Genomic DNA, 19,350 nt, shown 5'->3' with positions numbered 1-19,350 from the left:
TCAACACTCCAATGGCCAAGCAAAAGGAGAGGTAGTAGATACCATATTAGGAGGAGGTGGATTTGGAGCAGGAATTATGAATATTATAGACCTGGAGGTAATTAAGAATAAATTGAGGTTTTTGTCACAACTGCAAGATAGTCTCATTCACAAGCAGGCAGATACTACTGTGGATTTGGTACAAATAGGTCTGGGAAACCTGAAAGCATGTACCAATTTCAGTTTTCCATCTTTTTCAATACAGTATACCAATGGGCTAAGGCGGTCCACTGTGGATAAGGGCCTTTACATTTTGATTCCAATGAGTGGTCCCTTTTTTCCATTTTAAGGTACAGGATTGGTCCCCTGTTTCCCACAGGGCTGCCTTTCATGGGCCTTTGTTTCTGAATTTTGTTGTTCATGTGTTCGATGGCCTGATTAACCCTATACTGGAGGGTGTTTTTATCTTCTTGTAACTGTTTGAGCCATTGAAAGTCATAGAGTCATAGAATATCAGGGTTGGAAGGGACCTCAGGAGGTCATCTAGTCCAACCCCCTGCTCAAAGCAGGACCAATCCCCAATTTTTGCCCCAGATCCCTAAGTGGCCCCCTCAAGGATTGAACTCACAACCCTGGGTTTAGCAGGCCAATGCTCAAACCACTGAGCTATCCCTCCCCCCAAACCACGGAGCTATCCCTCCGCCCATGAAAAGTAATCATGAAAGTAATCATGCTGGGTTATATTAGAGCTCTCTTCTTGACCCTGTACCAGGTAACTAGGATCAATCATTAGGCGCATTGGATGTCCAAACAGGATTTGGAAGGGTTGAATTTTTGTCTTTAGTCTATTACTGCTGCAGATGGCAGCCAAAATCAGAGGCAGTTTATCCGGCCAGTCTTTCCCTGTGTGATTTAGTACCTTCTGGAGCGCTTCCTTAATAGTGAGGTTCATGTGCTCTGCTTGGCCTGAGGACTGAGGCTGGTATGGTATGTGGAGCTTTTGTTTAATTCCCAAGGCTTGTATCGCTGTTTTAAAGATTTCTCATGTGGGGAACAGCTTGTGCTGGGAAGGAATACTGAGGAATTGGCTTCCATGCCTTCACATTCCGATGTTTTTTTAGCCCAACTCATGGGAAATTCCCCTATCCACTTATTGTCTGGCAGTCCCACAGCCACCATAGCCTTACAGTCCCACTTTCTTAATCCTTCTGAAATAACCTGCTCATTCACTGTCCCTCTCTCTCTTTTTTCCCCCGCAACGAGCCTCCTGCCAAATCAATTATCCACTTTTCCTGTGGATCCACAAGTACTTCCAAGATAGCTTCCTCAGTCATGCTGTGACACATCACTGTACCTGTTTACAATTGAGGTTGAGCTACTACCTATGGCAGATGTTCCAATAAGGTTCCTTTTACTTCTTTGCTGTGAAATTGAAACAAAGGAATGATTTACCCTCTCTGCACATTCTCCTGCACTGACTTAATTAAAAAGAACAGGAGGACTTGTGGCACCTTAGAGACTAACAAATTTATTTGAGCATAAGCTTTCGTGAGCTACAGCTCACTTCATCGGATGCATTCAGTGGAAAATACAGTGGGGAGATTTATATACACAGAGAACATGAAACAATGGGTGTTACCGTACACACTGTAAGGAGAGTGATCACTTAAGATGAGCTATTACCAGCAGGAGAGTTGGGGGGGGGGGGAGAAAACCTTTTGTAGTGATAATCAGGGTGGGCCATTTCCAGCAGTTAACAAGAATGTCTGAGGAACAGTGTGTCGGGGGTGGGGGTGGGGGGAATAAACAAGGGGAAATAGTTTTACTTTGTGTAATAACCCATCCACTCCCAGTCTCTATTCAAGCCTAAGTTAATTGTATCCAGTTTGCAAATTAATTCCAATTCAGCAGTCTCTTGTTGGAGTCTGTTTTTTGAAGTCTTTTTGTTGTAATATTGTGACTTTTAGGTCTGTAATCGAGTGACCAGAGAGATTGAAGTGTTCTCTGACTGGTTGATGAATGTTATAATTCTTGACATCTGATTTGAGTCCATTTATTCTTTTACCTAGAGACTGTCCAGTTTGACCAATGTACATGGCAGAGGGGCATTGCTGGCACATGATGGCATCTATCACATTGGTGGATGTGCAGGTGAATGAGCCTCTGATAGCGTGGCTGATGTGATTAGGCCCTATGATGGTGTCCCCTGAATAGATATGTGGACACAGTTGGGGTGTGGGGGGGACTGGAGTCAGGGCTGGGGTCATGGGGGGTGCAGGGGTCAGGGCAGAGGGCTGGAGGTGTGTGAGGGGGGTGCAGGAGTCAGGGCTGGGGGGTGGGCTGGGGTTGTGGGGGTGCTCCCAGCCCCTTGCCCAGAGCGGCTCACAGCAGGGGGCTGGAGGGGATATGCCCTGATTCCACCCCCTGTCCCCACGGCCCCGTCCCCACCTCTTCTCCACCTCCTCCCCGGAGCCGCGAGCATGCTGTGGCTCTGCTTTCCCCCCTCCCCCGCAAGGGCTATCAGCTGATCGGTGGCAGGGAGGGAGAGGAGGAGGGGCAGGAACCCAGCGCGCTGCGGGAAGAGGCAGGGGAGGGAGAACTTGCCTGTCCTGCAGCAGCAGCCGGCAGGATCAAGCTTCTTCACCCTGCCCCCCCCGTGGGGAGGGCAGGGGGGGCAGCGGGTGGAGAAGAGCAGGCCGGGGCGGGTGGGATTTTTAATAGCATGCTGCTGCCTGCCGGGTCCCGGCCGCTGGCCCCGCTCAGCCCACTGCCGGCCTGGGTTTGGCAGCGGGCTGAGCGGTGCCGGCAGCTGGGACCCGGCAGGTAGCAGCGTGCCATTAAAAATCGGCTTGCGTGCCGTCCCCTGCATTAGGGTGTGCCTGGGAACACCCCGTACGCACGCCTATGAATGGAAGCAAGGTTTGTGGTGTGACACCTCATGTTTGTTTCTTGAGAGCAGGGAAAGATCCCAGGTGCTCGTTCTTTAGCTCTGTTGCTGTAGCAGTGAAGCACTGACATCCAAAGCTGGGCTTCTAACCTGAATGTGCAGCAACCAGCCCCCGCTCCTGCCTGAGCAGCCGTGTCCACTGGCGTCACAAGGAGGGGAACACCCCATGGGCGAGAGGTTTCAGAGGGGTAGCAATGTTAGTCTGTATCAGCAAAAACAACAAGGAGTCCTTGTGGCACCTTAGAGACTAACAAATTTATTTGGGCATAAGCTTTTGTTGGCTAAAGTCCACTTCATCAGATGCATGGAGTGGAAAATACAGTAGCGGGTATAAATACACAGCACATGAAAAGATGGGAGTTGCCTTACCAAGTGGCGGGTCAGTGCTAACGAGCCAATTCAATTAAGGTGGAAGTGGCCTATTCTCAACAGTTGACAAGAAGGGGTGAATACCAAAGGAGGGAAAATCACTTTTGAAGTGCTAATGAGGCCAATGCAATCAATGTGGCCCATTTCAAACAGCTGACAAAAAGGTGTGAGTATCAGCAGAGGGAAATCAGTTTTTGTAGTGACCCAGCCAGTCTTTATTCAGGCCTAATTTGATGGTGTCCAGTTTGCAAATTAATTCCAGATCTGTGGTTTCTCACTGAAGTCTGTTTTTGAAGTGTTTTTGTTGAAGAATTGCCACTTTTAAGTCTGTTATTGAGTGTCCAGGGAGATTGAAGTGCTCTCCTACTGGTTTTTGAATCTTACAATTCTTGATGTCTGATTAGTGTCCAAGGACTCCATGAGGGAGAGACACCCAACCCAGCCACCGCCGCCTCCCCAGGTGAAGCGCCAGCTGCTGCTTCCCGCTATGAGCGCCTGCTTCTCCCTCCTCTCCCGGGCTGGCTGCGGCCGGGGAAGATGGCGAGGGAGTTCTCCTGGCCTGGGTGTGTCTCTCGGGGCAGAACGTGGTTTTGCCATTTTTTTGCACTACTTTGCGTAGGGCATATTTCATAGGGTTTTTTTTAATTGTTTCTGAGAATTGAGGATGACAGGGAATATGTAGTTGTTGCTTTACTTCTAAAGCTTTTAATAATTTTTAACTACTTTTTTTTTCTTTTTTTACAAAATATGGTCCATTATTTGAATTAATTACTTTTGGGGTTTCATATTTACTGAACACTTTTGGCGGTGGTCTTTGCAGTATGATTTCTGGTGGGAATTGCCTCCACCCATCCAGGAAAATAATTTACTATTACTAATAAATACGGATTCTCCCTTATCTACATAGGAGGTGACATTTTTCCAATTTTATTTGGATAATTGATCCAGCAGTACCATTGTTTCTTAAAAGTAAATGCAAAGCAGGCCCAAGAATCCGGATGCAACGGGATGGCGAAAAAACAATTTGCCAAATCTATGACAGAGACCCATTTAGGGGCCCCCTGTATTCTTGCGATCACTTGAGGCAAATCTGTTACTATTGGTGCCATGGCGGGGGTAGCTTTATTAATTTGTTTTAAATTCACTGTTAATTTCTAATCTTTTGAAGCTTTTAGTACTGGCCAAATTGGGCTATGGTATGCAGATTTTCCCTTTTTAATCACTCCCTGTTCCAGTGATTTGATTGTTTTCTTAATTCCTGCCTCTGCCTGCACAGGATATTTATATTGTCTCCGTGGTGGCGCTTTATTCCTCGTGATTTTAACACATGCTTTGATTTTACCACAGTCTGCTTTGTTCTTTGTCCAGACATTGGGACACTCTTTTACCCACGTATCTTGTTGATTTAGTGTAATTTCCTTCACTGCTTTTGCAGCACATATTCAGGAATGTACCCTGCTGTCGGGGTGTCTTCTGTCCAGTCCGGCACACGCCCCAGAACTCCATTAAATTCAGAACCAACCGATTTCTCTTTAAAAAAGGAGTCCCTAATATCACTGGCTCAGTCACCTGATCTATTGGAAGCATTTGTTCTTTACAACAAAAATTCCCCATTTTCTCTCTGGGTATAGCTATTTTTACTGAATGATACATTTTTTTCTGTCACTCCTTCCCCAATAGAGGAGGCTGCTGTAATGACTTCAGACACATATGGAGTCAAATTACAACTTCTGTTTACAATATTGACACCAGCCCCATTATCCAATAGGGAATTTTTGGGTCCATTATTTTCCACAATGACAGTTATCGTAGGTCTTCCATTCGAGTCCCATCTTAATTTAGTTATTGTCTCCCACTCTTGGGGACCCATTTCCAGTGGGAGCAACTTGTTATCAGGGCTTCCCTGGTAAGCGGAATTTTTTGAACCCTCACCTTGCACAGCTGCAACTCTTTTCTGCTCCCTAGACATTTCCTCTTTCATCCTTTGCATTTTTTAATTAATTTATCCGTGTGTCTCCCATTCTACATATTCATATTTACTTCCTCAATTTCAAATACCTCCTTCTCCCCCACCCAGTGCGCCGCATCCCCGCTGGGGTGGGAAAAGGCAGGGTGGGGCAGGGACTTTGGGGAAGGGGTGGAATTGGGGTGGGACAAGGGCAGTGCAGGGGTGGGAAGAGGCAGGCCAGGGGCCGAGGGGATCAAGCTCCCACTGGGCAGGGGGGAAGTCAGCACCTTTGGCCCTGGGGTTTGTCACTAGTTGTATTTCTCCAGCCAATAACCCCAATGTTATTCTTCTTAACAACTAATTCCTGGGCGAATCCCCAGGCTTCATGTAATTTGCACTGGATAAAACTTCATGGGTCTTTGACCTAATTTTTTTTTCCTAACAGCATAATAAATCGCAGTACCAGCCGGTGTGCTTCTGGCTGCCTCTCCAAAGCATTTTTTGCTCGATCTACGGCCTGTCTAATCTCTCCAGTGGTAGCTGTCCTGATCAACCTGTAACATTTACCCATACTTAAATTTTCCGTTCCTCCTGACTCTGCCCACTGTACAAGCCATGTAGCTAGATTTTTTATATTTACTGGGCATAATGACTTTGTCATCAACTGTAAATTGATGAACTTGCAGGAATTATTTCTGTTTGTTCTGAGGGTACCTCTCTGGCTGCATCTTTGACAGTTGATCTATGTTCTATTCCTGCTATGGACTTTCCTGACTTCGGCTTTTCCGGACAGTTTTTTATTTCTTTTCTCAATTTAGTATAAAGCCCCTCTCGAGGCTGATCAAGTTCCCTTTTCTCTTGATCCCCACATGCGTCCTCCAAATCCTCCAAACCAGATATCATTGGAATCCAAATCCAAATCTCTCCCTTTTCGACAAACAGCTGCAACCTGCAGCTCCGGTATTTTTACTTGCTTTTATAATGTTGCTATAGTTTTCTTGCACCAACTATGAGAAACTCTTGCAATTTCTGTTTCCTTAGTCAGTTTTTGAATTAATTGTTTCATCCCTACTGCTTATTTTTGTCTGCCTTAATTTTTTCCCGATCCACCATTTTCTTTTTTTATTCCCTATTTTGTTTTTCCATTTCTTCTAACTGAGTTTGCATTATCTGTGCCTGCCTCACTTCCCTCTCCAAATTTTTCTGGCAAGTTTTAAAATTCTCTTATAATGTCTGGAACTCCGCACAGATTTCCCCCTTACAAAAAATTGCCTGTTTTACAGCCTGCCACAACAGCCACACTCTGGCTGTTTGCCTTTTACTGGCATTAGGGTTGTACAACTGTCCATATTTCTCAAACATGTTTTCTAAAGTGTCAGCTGTTACATTGGGTTCAACCACACCTTCCATACAGAGGTGCATAGAGCTGTTAGTGTTCTTCCATTAACTGTTCTCCCCTGTTGGCGACGGCTAGGGTTGCCAACCAACTTCCTAATTTCTGAAAACAGGACACTACAGCAGGAGCGTTGGAATCCTGCCCCTGCCCCTGCCCCTGCCCCACCTCTTCCCCCTGAGGCCCTGCTCCACCTCTTCCCTTGATGCCCTGCCCCTTCTCCATCTCTTCCCATAGCCCCCCACTTGCTCCCCTCCTCCCCCCACTGCATTTCTCATCGCTCAGTCCTCTCCACCTCCCCCACCTCCCCAGCTGGGCTCCCTCTCCTTCGGGGAGGGGAGCTGCAGCTCCTGACACAGAGACTGTCTGCCCACGAGTTGCAGGTAGGAGGCCTCCCCGGCTGTGCAGGTGCTGGTGCAGGTTGCTGACCTTTTTCCACCTACCCCCACCCCCTCCTGCGGTAATCATACTTTTGGTGTGTGGTCAGTACATCTGACAAGACACTGTACAGGTCCCCTTTTGACTGGACTTTGCAGTTGAAAATGGGACACCTAGCAACCACAGCCACGGACCACACAAATGAGTGAAATCATTGTACATGACTCTGTGATGAACTACTACCCAAGGGCAGGGCCATCCAGGTGTGGGAAGAGACTTTCCAGAGAGACTCTATTCTAACTTCCAGATGGACATTTCTGCAGACAGCTATGGAGTGGAAGTGACAGCTATGGAAAGACAGCTATGGAAAGAGCATGGAGTCATGCACAGCTGGACAAACGAGCACATGGCAGAGAGTCCAAGGAACGCAACTTGTGGAGGTAGGTTACTGACTAGATCTGGATCTTCAGTGCGTGACCCCACAGGTCTGACACCAACTGGGCAGCACAAAGTGTTTTACACAGGGATACCAGAGTTTTCCAAAGTTGCAAGAGGTTGCTGTGATGGAATACACCACTATTCACACCCTACACACTACTCTAATAATATTTGTACAAAATATGCCTTATAAGGTATAATTTCAATCTTGCTGGCCAGTATTATCATAGTGAAACGTATGCAGCAACTTTGTATATACAATTATGAACATAAGCTGAAATCACGACTGAAGTGTGTTTACCAGACACACCTGGGGAGTGAATAAAACTTTTTCAAAAACAAAGAAGTTAGTGCCTCTAGCCATGGTGCCATCAAAGCTGATGGGCCATCAATTGTCAAGTCCCCGTTCTTTGAAAAGGAAGGTGGGCAGGAACAAAGAGATGCAAACAGCAGCATGAAACCCCTTTCCCACCAAAAAGTTCATGTCTCCCCACTCAGCTGAGGAGACCTTTATCTAGGAGTCACTCTGAGAAAAATCCATTTCACAGGTGATTGAACTATAAAAGAAAGGGCCAAACACACCCCTTGTTATCTCTCCCTGTACATCTAAGAGCACAATAAAGAAGAGAAAAACAGCTCTTGGACCTCAGGAACTGATCCTGAGCTGACAACTTGGTCAGCAATGCTACTGGAAACCTGTCCTAAGGGTTTCCCTTTGAACTAAGTCTAATTTGTTCAGTTTAATACTAGGAAGTATTTTTATGTTTCTTTTTCTTGTAACCATTTCTCACTTCGATGTCTCATCACTTGTACTCACTTGAAATCTACCTTTGTGGTTAAATAAATTTGTTTTCTTCCTTAATTGAAACAAAGCCAGTGTTGTGATGTGTGGGGTGACAAACTGTTGCATATTGATCCCCTTAGCGGAGCAATGGACCTATTCTATCAGGACTGTCCAGGAGAGGGCTGGACAATTCAGGCCAAACATTTCTGGGGGGAAATCTGGGACTGTGTATGTATTGGGATCACCCTGCAGTAATAACCAAGGCTGTGAAAGCCAGAGTGTGAGCTGAGCGTGGCGGGCAGGCAGCAGCTACACACAGACACTCGGGGTATGACCGGAATGCTGGAGGCTGTTTGTGAGTGTGCCGGGTTGGGAGCCAGAGCAGCAAACCGTTACTGGGCCCCCCTGGTTATAGGGCAGCCGGTGACACTGTCCTGCACTGGTCTGGATTACACTCTGGATTGTGATTGCCTCATTGGACAATGAGAGTGGACACAACTCATATCCTGGTTGGATGTTCCAAGATTTTGCCATGACCACAGGTCATTTCCTCATTGGTCCAAGCCAGTTTTGCCCAGCAGAGTGACCAGGCTGCGCCACCCAGCACAAACACGAGGAAGATCAGATCTAGGTGCAGATTTCAACTGAACAGCTCATGTTTATTTTTATGATGGACCCACTTCAGAACTCAAATCCAACACTCTTGTGAAGTGACTTGGGTTTGGAGCTGAAGTTTAGGAACTTGAATTTAGATCAAAGCTTCATAACTGACCCATTTTTGCTATTAGTGTTACCGAGTTGATAGTGTGACTTTCCAGTTCTTAGTTATTACTCATTATAATGTATTCCGACATTAAGGTCCCAATCCAGAAAAATCTTAAACTTATGCTCAACGATAAGCATGTAAGTAGTCGCACTGAAATCAATGGAACTGCTCAAAGTGCTTGGACTTAAGCACACTGAAGTACTCTGTCCTGTGAGGGCCTTAAGAAAAAAATGAAATAAAATATTGTCAGTTTCAGGGGACCTGCACTTATATTCCCCTCACCTTTCCATTTCCACAGGTTCCCGCTGCCTCCCCAGGCTCCTCACCCACCTCCCCATTGCCTTGGCCCTGCTGCCTTCCCACAGCCCTGGCAATCCCCTTAGCCTTCTGTGTTCCCCAGGCTCGTCATGCACATCCCCATCATCCCTGTTCCCTGCTGTCTCCCCCAGTCTACCCAGCCATCATCCCCCTGACCTCCAATGACTCCCCCAGGCTTCCCAGCCATCATCCCATTGCCCCTGGCCTGTCCAGCTTCCCACGGGCTCCCTGAGTCCCTCTGCTAACCCCCCCTTCCTAAATTGCCCTGAGCTTCCTTCTGCAGTCAGCCAGGCACACCTTGCTTTTCTCACCAGCCTGGATTATCTCAGGGTGACCCTAATGCACTCCCAGTCCCAGATTTTCCCTCAGAAATGTATGTTCTGCCAAGTCCAACCCTACCGAGAGAGTCCAGAAATACTAAATTTGTTATTCCTTTAAAGAAATATATACAGCAGCTTATTTCCATAGACAAAGTTACTCTGACACTTTACTTAAACACACTGGGTTAGATGAAACGATGAATCAAGTTTATTAATAACAAAGATAGATTTTGAGTACAAGCAACGAGGCATAACAGTCAGAAATGGTTACAAGAATAATAAAGATAAAACTCTGTCTAGTGCTCCAGCAGCCAGGGAGGATGCTGGCCTTGGGCTAACAGAGGTTAGGGGGTGCTGGGGTTAGGGGCAGCAGAGTCAGTGCTAGTGGTCAAGGCTGGGCTGGCAGGGCTCTATAGTGCCCCCTCTGGCTGGGTCTGGGTCCATGGGGTGCTGGGGGCCCCAGCAGTCTCTGCATCAGCCCCTGTAGCTGGAGCGGAGCTGGCAGAGCCCAGTAATATCCCCTGTGGCTGGGGCTGTGTCACACACAGAGTCCATCCCTTCTTTCCCCACTGTAGCTTTCACAATGAAGCACAGCAGGGCGAACTTTTGGAAGAACCAGCTGCCCTGGGCATCCGGAAGGCCCTTGATGTATTTGATCTTGGACCATTTGTTGTAGCCAGCCTAGTATGCAGGGTCTGATGGGCGGGGACCAGGGGTAGCCAGCTGGGGCGTGAGCACTGAGGCCAGAATGCAACATCTGTATGGGGCAGATGCCCTCCCAAGGGTGCTGGGCAGGGACATGGGTGTGAGCTCCTGAAACACACACACACAGAGCACAGCACAACTCTCCTGAAACACACACACACACACATACAGCCATGTGAGAGCTCCTGGAACCACAGGGGCTAGAATTAGGGGTGCTATGCGTCATAGCACCCCTAATTGAAGTGGTTTCCAATACATACAGGGGTCACGGTTTGGTTCACTGGCTCTCAGCAGCCCCCCAATACAAACTGCTCCAGTCCCGCCCCTTGCCTGTATCGCGCACAGACACAGAGCGAGCGCTGCTCAGACAAACCCACCACACACAGCCTGGGGTGTGATCTCCTGTGACACACGCACCAACACCGCGCAGCCGAGCAACACACACGACACAGCCCGACCATTGTCCTTCTGTCACACGCGCTGCCCCACTAGTCCCCTCCGCTCCCAGAGCCGGGAGGGGACCCGAGCTCCCCACGGTACAGCCCAGGGGCGGGGACCGAGCTACCCCCTTACGGGCTCTGCCGCCCGGGGAACAGGTGCCGCGAGCGCCCCTAGCGGCCGGACTCGGGACCCAGGCGTCCGGGCGGGGCGGGGCGGGGCCGGAAGGTCTCTGCGCTGGCGCTTCCCTTGGCAGCTGAAGATGGCGGCGCAGGCGCGGGGCCCTTGAGTCGGGGGCAGGTGGGGAGCGTAGCAGGGCGGGGCTTTCCCGGACACCTGGGGCCCAGCCCAGCCCGTGCGCAGGGAGGCGGCCCCGGGAAGGGAGACACCAGCGCCGGGCGGGAAGTCGCTGCCCGGGCGGAGGAAGCGGCCGGGGCCGGAGCCGGAGCCGGAGCCGAGCCCGGCGATGGCTGCAGCGGGGCCGGCGCAGGTAGGACGCGGGGCGGGGACTCCCCGGCCGGGCACTGGCTGGGGCCGAGGGGGGCCGGGACCGGGTCCCTCCCGCGCTAGTGACCCCGGGGCTGGGGGCTGCAGCCGGAGCGCTGGGGCCGGGGAGCGGCGCTGGGGGCCCCGGGCCGGGCGGACACGCGGAGCCGGGCCGAGGAGCCCCGAGGCGGCCGAGCCGGGGGCGGGAGCGGGGCCGAGCCCAGGCCTGGGGCGGAGGCGGGGACTCCGGCCGGGGGAGGAGCCTGGTCCCTGCCCTGGGATTCGGGCCCTTCCCAGCGCCCCGCCCCAGAGCCCCGTGGGGAGCCGAGGGCGACTCCTGTCGCCGGCCAGCAGGGCCCGAGTCCCCGGGGGGCTGTGCGGGGGGGTCTCCCTGGGTCACAGCTGCTGGGCTGGGGGTTCCCCGGGAGCCGCTGCCCTAGAACCCGCGTCCCCTGCTGAGAGCCCGGGCTGGGGCTGGCGCGGAGGGTGCTGAGTGTGTAACGCTTGTGCCAGCAGCTGCGGGTGGCGTTTGAGGACGTGGCTCTGTATTTCAGCCGGGAGGAGTGGGGGCTCTTATCCCGGCCAGAGAAGCAGCTGTACCGGGACCAGATGCTGAGGAATTACCGGGCCCTCGTTTCCTTGGGTAAGGACCAATTTCATTTGGGTTCCCCATGTGGCACCCTGTCATTGAGTGGTGGCAAATGCCAGCCCCTTTCAGGTCAGCTCGCTGTTGGAGGAGAACTCAGGGCTACAGAGCCTGGGGCTAATCTTGGTGTAACTGGTTTATTTGAATTACCTGCCTCAGTCGTCGCACATCCCTGATGGTAGCAAAGAGCCCATGAGCAACCATCTCTTCCCGGAATCCCAGCCAGAGGTTGAGGGCAGCAACTCTGCGTCAGGAGCTGATTCTAGTCAGACAAATAAGGCAGGGGGAAAACACTGCTGCTGCAACAGCTCCCCACCTCCCCCAAAAGAATGAACATCGTAAATTTAACAACTGAACAATGCAAAAGAACTGGAATGTCTGTGTAACGGTGACACCTGCCATGACACATTGTGGCCGATTTGCCTTAATGACATGCCTGAAACATTTCAACAGCTATAAGTTGGCAAGGAGCAAAGTTCCCTTCTTCCAAAGTCTTCCCCATGATCCATGTTTCAGGAGACAGTTGGGTAAGTGAAATAATGACCAGAAAGAAGGTGGTTGCAGATTTTCTATTCGCCCTGTCTCTTAATCTGAAACTAATGGGTGTTCACTGGTCTTTTTGTGGGTTAAAAGAAATCCATGTCACACGCTTGTCCTATGGAACGTAGTGCCACAAGATAGCATAGAGGCCAAGGTGTTAGCAGAATAGGATATTTCAAGGGAACATCTAAAGTTACCCCAGCAAGGCTTTAAACTAGGCCCCACTGCAAACTGAGAGGGTTGTAGATGTTGCCGATTCAGGGTACGAACTGAACTTGCCTGGTGGGAGACGGGAAGAAGGTTTATTGCTAAGGAAGGTTTATTTCTTTCTTCTCCTGCTTTGGATCTCTTGCGCCTTCCTCTGAAGCAGCCTGTGAGATTGATGTCCTGTTGTGCCAGGTGCTGCACAAACATATAAACGAGTCTCTGCCGCCAAAAATATTTTAATAAAACTTTCCCCCAAACAGGCTCTTCAGGTTCCAAACCGGACTTAATCCACCGGATCGAGCTAGGGGAGGCAGAGCTCTGGATCCGGGATGCCAAGGGCTCCAGGGTACACTCTGGGCCTGAGAGCCCCTCCTCAGGTGAGTCCTAATAATCCAGTCCTTTCTGATTTACACACCTGCTAGTAGAGAACTCCTTGATATAGAAGGCAAAGGCAGAGCGAGATTCACAGGCTGGGAGCTGAAGAGAGACAAATTGAAGCTGGGAATTAGGGGCCAGTGTTTATCTTGAAGGGGGAATAAACCATTGGGAGAGCTCCCCTTAGGACACGATGGATTCTCCCTCTGGGAGTCTGTCCGTGGAGATGGGGTGGCTCTCTCTCAAAGCTTCACTCTTGTTCCACCAGCAGTTACTGGGCCAGAGTCAGGAATGACTGGGGGAGCGTCTCTGGCTGGGATAGGCAGGAAGCCAGGCTGGATGGGCACAATCAGCCTGTCTGGCCTTGATATCTATGAATCTTAGTCCTGTCTCAGTGCAGAGATGATTTCTTAGTATTACCTAGTCCATCCCTGACAGGTGTCTGTCTAACCTGTTCTTAGAAACCTCCCATGGTGGAGATTCCACAACCTGCCAAGATCATTTTGTTCCAGTGCTTAACTACCCTCAGAGGTTGGAAGTTTTTCCAAATATCTAACCTCTATCTCTCTTGCTGCAATTGAAGCCCATAAAGTCTTGACTTATTCTCAGTCAATAAGGAGAACACTTTATCACCCTCCACTTTGTAACAACCTTTTATGTCCATGAGGACTGTTATCAGGGGTTCTCCCCTGCCCCCGCCCCCTTCTTCTGACTAAACAAACCCAGTTTTTTCACTTACTTCAGAAGTCATGTTTTCGAGACATGTAATCAGTATTGTTGTTCTCCTCTGACCCTCCCGAATTTGTCCACATACTTCCTGAGGTTTGGGGCCCAGAAGTGGACACAGTAGTGGACCTAGCCTGTCCTTGTTTTCCTCTGCTTTCCCGTGTATTTGTAAAATGCTTTGTTTTTTCCCTTTATAATGCTAGTTTAGTTTGCTTTTGCCTTTCTAATTTTCCCCCTACATGCTTGTTTTGTTTTTTAAGACTCATTTTTGTAATTTGACCTGCTTTCCGTTTCTCGTACGACTCTTTTTTCAAGAGTCGCTACAGCTCCACCATGCCTCAGCTTCCCCAGCTGTTTAATGGAAAGGGCACTGGGGCTGTGAGCAATGTTCCCTCTCATTTTTTTCAATCCATCTGCAGAATAAATTTTATTATGTGCACCGAGGTCTGTGCGCCACCAATAGAAACAAAAAACCTCAATATAATATTTTTTAAAGTTACCGTAGGGATAATTACTCCAGCCAGGAGACATTAGGTATTTCAGAACTCGCTAATTAAATTAAATTAAAGTAGAAGAGAAATAAAAATCATGAAATGCATAGACCAGTCAAAACCCTAAAGTAACACACTTAGGAAGCATAAAATTGCAGAGATGATATGTGCATTGCAGGAAGTACCAAGAAGTAGCAACAATATTACAACTCTGTGTTGGGAGGTGAGTGTGAAAGAGCCAGAGACTGTGTGGGTTTGTACCACACAGAGTCAGTCTGTGTGCTGGGGAAGTTTCTGAGAGACGCTGGGTGCTGTCTCTAAGGCATTCACTGAAAGCTCTCCTGAGCCCTGTCTCCCCTGCCCTCGCTCTGAGGAGATGGGTACATGGACTGGTGGTGGGGAGGAGGGGAGATAGAGGGACTGTGTGAGCTGGCTGCTGGGGGGCAAACAAGCACCTGGGTAGAAAGACAAGCCTGTCTGGCCATACACCACAACACCTTCTAGCCTTCCACACCTCAGAAAGTCATACCAAGGTAAGGGGCGCCCTAGAGATTTTTCAAATGGCTTTTCATGCCTCTGCCCCCTGCAAGAGCATCCCAGAGTCACTGATCCTTGGCAGAGAAGGTGCTGTTCTCCCCAGGTTCCCACCCCACCCCCTCTCTGCGGCTTCACTTTGCATGTGACCTCTCAGACTGGAGAAACCTGTCCCCAGCGAGCAAGGACAAAGCTGGGAATGACGCCGGGTGGGTCAGTCACATACGACTAGTGTAAGGTGATGCCATGCAGAGGTACCATGGTGCAGAACAGATCTCTAGCACCTGCAGCACTTCGCTGTAATGCTCTAAAACTGCCCCGCGGGCCAGGCGGCTGCTGTGGGGGGAGTGGACACATTTGGGGGCCAGATTAAATCGACCTGCGGGCCATGACTTGGAGTACCCTGGTGTATGGGCTGGCTGTGAGAGAGAGGGTGGTGGTACGGCCTTTGTCCCATCCCTTCTTCTCCTGCTCTTTGTGGCATGAAATTGTTGTTGCTTACATTGCTTCAGTGTCAATGCTTAGCACAGCCCTCAGCCCTAACATGTCTGTGACTGTCTGTAGACCAAAGGCTGGGTGGCAGCCATTCACCCCTTCCAGCTCAGCAGTGCCAGGGAGCGGATTGTGACACAATACAGACATGTTTTCCAGGTTACATCAAACAAACCCTGAGTGACTGGTCATCCCCTCAAAGCCCACACACAGACCCACACCCCCTACCTCTCAAAACCCTCACCTTCTTGAGGATTTTAGTTTAGTTTTAGTTTCGCACAAAGACTGAAACCTCAGGCTGAGAGTAAATGATTTCTTCAAAAGGAATTCCTAGAAAAGGACTCACGTCCCCCCCACCCCCAGGAATAAGCTACATTGTTCTAAACAGCTTTAAACTGGTCTCACTGCACCCACATGAAGGGATTGTAGCCCCTCAACTAAACTAGTTTCAAACTAATATAATTACAACAGCAAAAATGCTGAGGAACAGGCTTCATGCTATAAAACAGGAGAAAGTGAAGAACCAATACCACATAAATAAACCCCTCTGATTGAAATAAAGACACAATCAGTTTGAAAACAAAACCAGGCTCTGCTCTGACAGGTGCTGCCTGTATCCTGGGCAGGCTTCAATTTCAGCTTAAAACGAGACTCAAGACATGCATAGCCCCTGTGGGAGCAGGCGCTGGGTGCTGCGGAAACACCATAGGGTAGAACCTATGCCTGGATTGGTGTACTACCCTGCCCCGCCCCCCATTTACAACACCTGCCCTCCTCCTTGCCCTGCCCAGGGGGAACTTGCTGCCCAAAGAAGCACTCTTCTCCCAGCACTGCAACCCTAACCCCAGCCTGGTGCAGAGGGGTTTGTGTGGGGTAAAGCAGTGGTTCTCAACCAGGGGTCTGGGGACCCCTAGAGGGGCCTTGAGCAGGTTTCGGGGGGACCTCCAAGCAGGGCCAGCATTAGACTTGCTGGGCTCAGGGTAAAAAGCCGAAGCCCCCCCGACATGGGGCTGAAGCCCAGGTCCCCAAGCCCTGCCACTCAGGGCTGAAGCTGAAGCCTGAGCCATGTAGCTTCACGGGGGTCCCTGTAGCATAGGTGCCCTGCTTGCTACCACCTAACGCTGTCCCCGGCTTTGATATGCAGAAAACATATTATTGTGGCACAGGTGGGCTGTGGTGTTTTTATAGCATGTTGTGGGGGGTCTCAGAAAGAAAAAGGTTGAGAACCCCTGGGGTGAAGAACATGTGGGTGTCAAGACCATTCACTGAAATTTGACCTGCCTCCCTCACCATCATGACTGTGGGCAAATCTGAGTGGAACTGTAACCCTGCAGGCCAGGTCTCAATGCCCAGACAGGAGCTGCCATTGCAGGGTGAGACGCCCATCACAAAAACAGTCACAGACAAATGGGGCAATCGCTCCATCCGTGACATTTTCTGTCCTTGACAAACCTGCAGCCCTAAGCGTGAGCTAATGCCAGGATTGCCTCTGCTCTCTCCAGCAGGGCACGGGATCCCGGGAGGAACGCAGACACAGTCTGAATGTGGGGAGAGCACTGTTGGAACACAAGATCCCACATCCCACAGAGGGATCCATGCACAGGACGCAGTCCATCCCTGGGGTAAACTCAGCCAGAGACCAAATCTGATTACCCAGCAGAGACTCCCCATGGGCCGGTGTCCCCATCAGTGCATCGACTGCAGCAAGAGGTTCAGGAACCCCTTCGCACTGACCCAGCACCGGTGCATGCCCACCGGGGAGCGGCTGTATTGCTGCGCTGACTGTGGCAAGAGCTTTGCAAAGAGCTCAGCCCTGAAAACACACCAGCGCAGGCACACCGGGGAGCGACCGTATCGCTGCACACACTGTGGCAAGAGCTTTGCAGAGAGCTCAAATCTGAGAATACATCAGCGCACACACACCGGGGAGCGGCCGCACCGCTGTGCTGACTGCGGAAAGGGCTTTGCACAGTTTGCCCACCTGAAAAGACACCGGCGCACGCACACTGGGGAACTGCCATACAACTGTACCATCTGCGGCAAGGGCTTTGCCCAGAGCTCAAGCCTGAGAACACATCAGTGCGCACACACCGGGGAGCGGCCGTACTGCTGCGCTGACTGTGGCAAGACCTTTGCAGAGAGCTCAACGCTGAGAATACACCAGCGCACGCACACCGGGGAGCGGCCGTATCGCTGCACCGACTGCGGCAAGGGCTTTGCACATAGCTCAACTCTGAGAAAACACCAGCGCACGCACACCGGGGAGCAGCCTTACCACTGCAGTGACTGTGGCAAGAGCTTTGCAGAGAGCTCAAAGCTGAGAATACATCAGCGCACGCACACCGGGGAGCGGCCGTACCACTGCGCTGACTGTGGCAAGAGCTTTGCAGAGAGCTCAAAGCTGAGAGTACACCAGCGCACACACACTGGGGAGCGGCCGTACCGCTGTGCTGACTGTGGCAAGGGCTTTGCACAGTTTGCACACCTGCAAAGACACCAGCGCACGCACACTGGGGAACAGCCATACAACTGTACCGACTGCGGCAAGGGCTTTGCCCAGAGCTCAAGGCTGAGAACACACCAGCGCACCCACACCGGGGAGCGGCCGCACCGCTGCACCGACTGCGGGAAGGGCTTTGCACAGAGTTCAACCCTGAGAATACACCAGCGCACGCACACCGGGGAGCGGCCCTACCACTGTGACGATTGCAAGAAAAGCTTCAGCAATGCCAGTACGCTGACCAGACATCAGCGCACACACGCACCGGGGAGCAGCTCTACCGCTGTGCCAACTGGGGTAAGAGGTTCAGCAATGCCAACAAGTTGACCCAGCTTCAGCGCATGAACACCAGAGAGCAGCCGGACCACTGCGCTGTCTGCGGCAAGGGCTTTGCACAGAGCTCAAACCTCTGAATACATCTGCGCGCACACACACCGGGGAACGGCCATTCCAATGCACTGTCTGCAGAAAGAACTTTGCACAGAGCTAATGCCTGAGAATACACCAACGCATTCACAGCGGGGAGCGGCTGTCCAGGTGTGCTGACTGTGGCAAATGCTTTGCTCACTTGAGCAACCTCACCTGGCACCAGTTGACTCACCCTTCTGCCACCGCTAGGGCCGAAGGGGCTTCTGGCAGCTGGCGGGCCTGGCACAATGCCAGCAGAATCAGACCAGGGAGTGGTCCTGTCCCCATGATGCCCAGCAGAGACTGTGGGGCAGAGAATGGGACTTGGCTGAGCAGTGTGGGGAAGAGGAGACAGGTGAGGGGATTTTAGAGCAGATGGACACAACCTTTTCCATTTGGGACCCCCTCCATCTAAGTGGGGTCCAGCCAGGTCTCTCTCTTTCTGTCAAACTCCCCCCAACACATATAGCTGTCAGGCAGCCAGGACAATCCCCCTTCCTCCCCCTGCATCCCTCCCCCAGAGCTACCTTGATTTCAGCCAGGGGGTGACTCTTAGGTGACATCTAGAGGTGGGATTTGCAGTCCTGTCTCAGCATGGATTGGTCCAAAGGGGGCGGGGGGGGCAGGACAGCGCGGTGTGTCAGATTGAAAGAAGACTCAGGAACTGCTCAAACCATCTATTCTAAATAGAAATGTGATGAAGAAAAACTACGTGCCTAATGTGTAGCAAAGGTCTAACCAGTTGTTTCATTGCTATTAAAGAAGTTGATGCATTCAAATGGTGTGTGGAGAAACCAATATGAAGTGTAAATCTTTAAGATAAACCAGTCCAAATGTCCTAAGGCCTAACTGACCATGAGGCCTGATAAACTGTGTGACTGGCGGGTGCACACAGAGTTTTGCATTACTCCTTGGGGAATTCTATGCCAAAAGAAAAATAAAAATTCTGCACACCATATTTTAAAATTCTGAATATTTTTTTGTCAAAATAACACAATAGAATCACACTAGTTTGTTATTTTGATAGTTTGAAATAAATTATCAGCACCTATGTTTGTAACACTACAAACAAAAAAGATTCAGGAAGTGATTTTTCACAGATTCCTTACTCATCATTTTAACACAGAACTTTGAGTAATAATTCATTTAAACTACAATATAG

The 19,350-nt window shown here is 50.4% G+C and overlaps 1 pseudogene; it reads left to right on the top strand.

The window, feature by feature from the left end:
- LOC125637912 (uncharacterized) overlaps nt 1-19,146 on the top strand; it is a 31,947-nt pseudogene extending 12,801 nt beyond the window's left edge.
- Nucleotides 19,147-19,350: the final 204 nt, after the last annotated feature.

Source organism: Caretta caretta, chromosome 6, assembly GCF_965140235.1.
Source record: "Caretta caretta isolate rCarCar2 chromosome 6, rCarCar1.hap1, whole genome shotgun sequence".
Lineage (NCBI taxonomy): Eukaryota > Metazoa > Chordata > Testudines > Cheloniidae > Caretta > Caretta caretta.
This window is presented reverse-complemented; position numbering and strand designations above follow the sequence as displayed.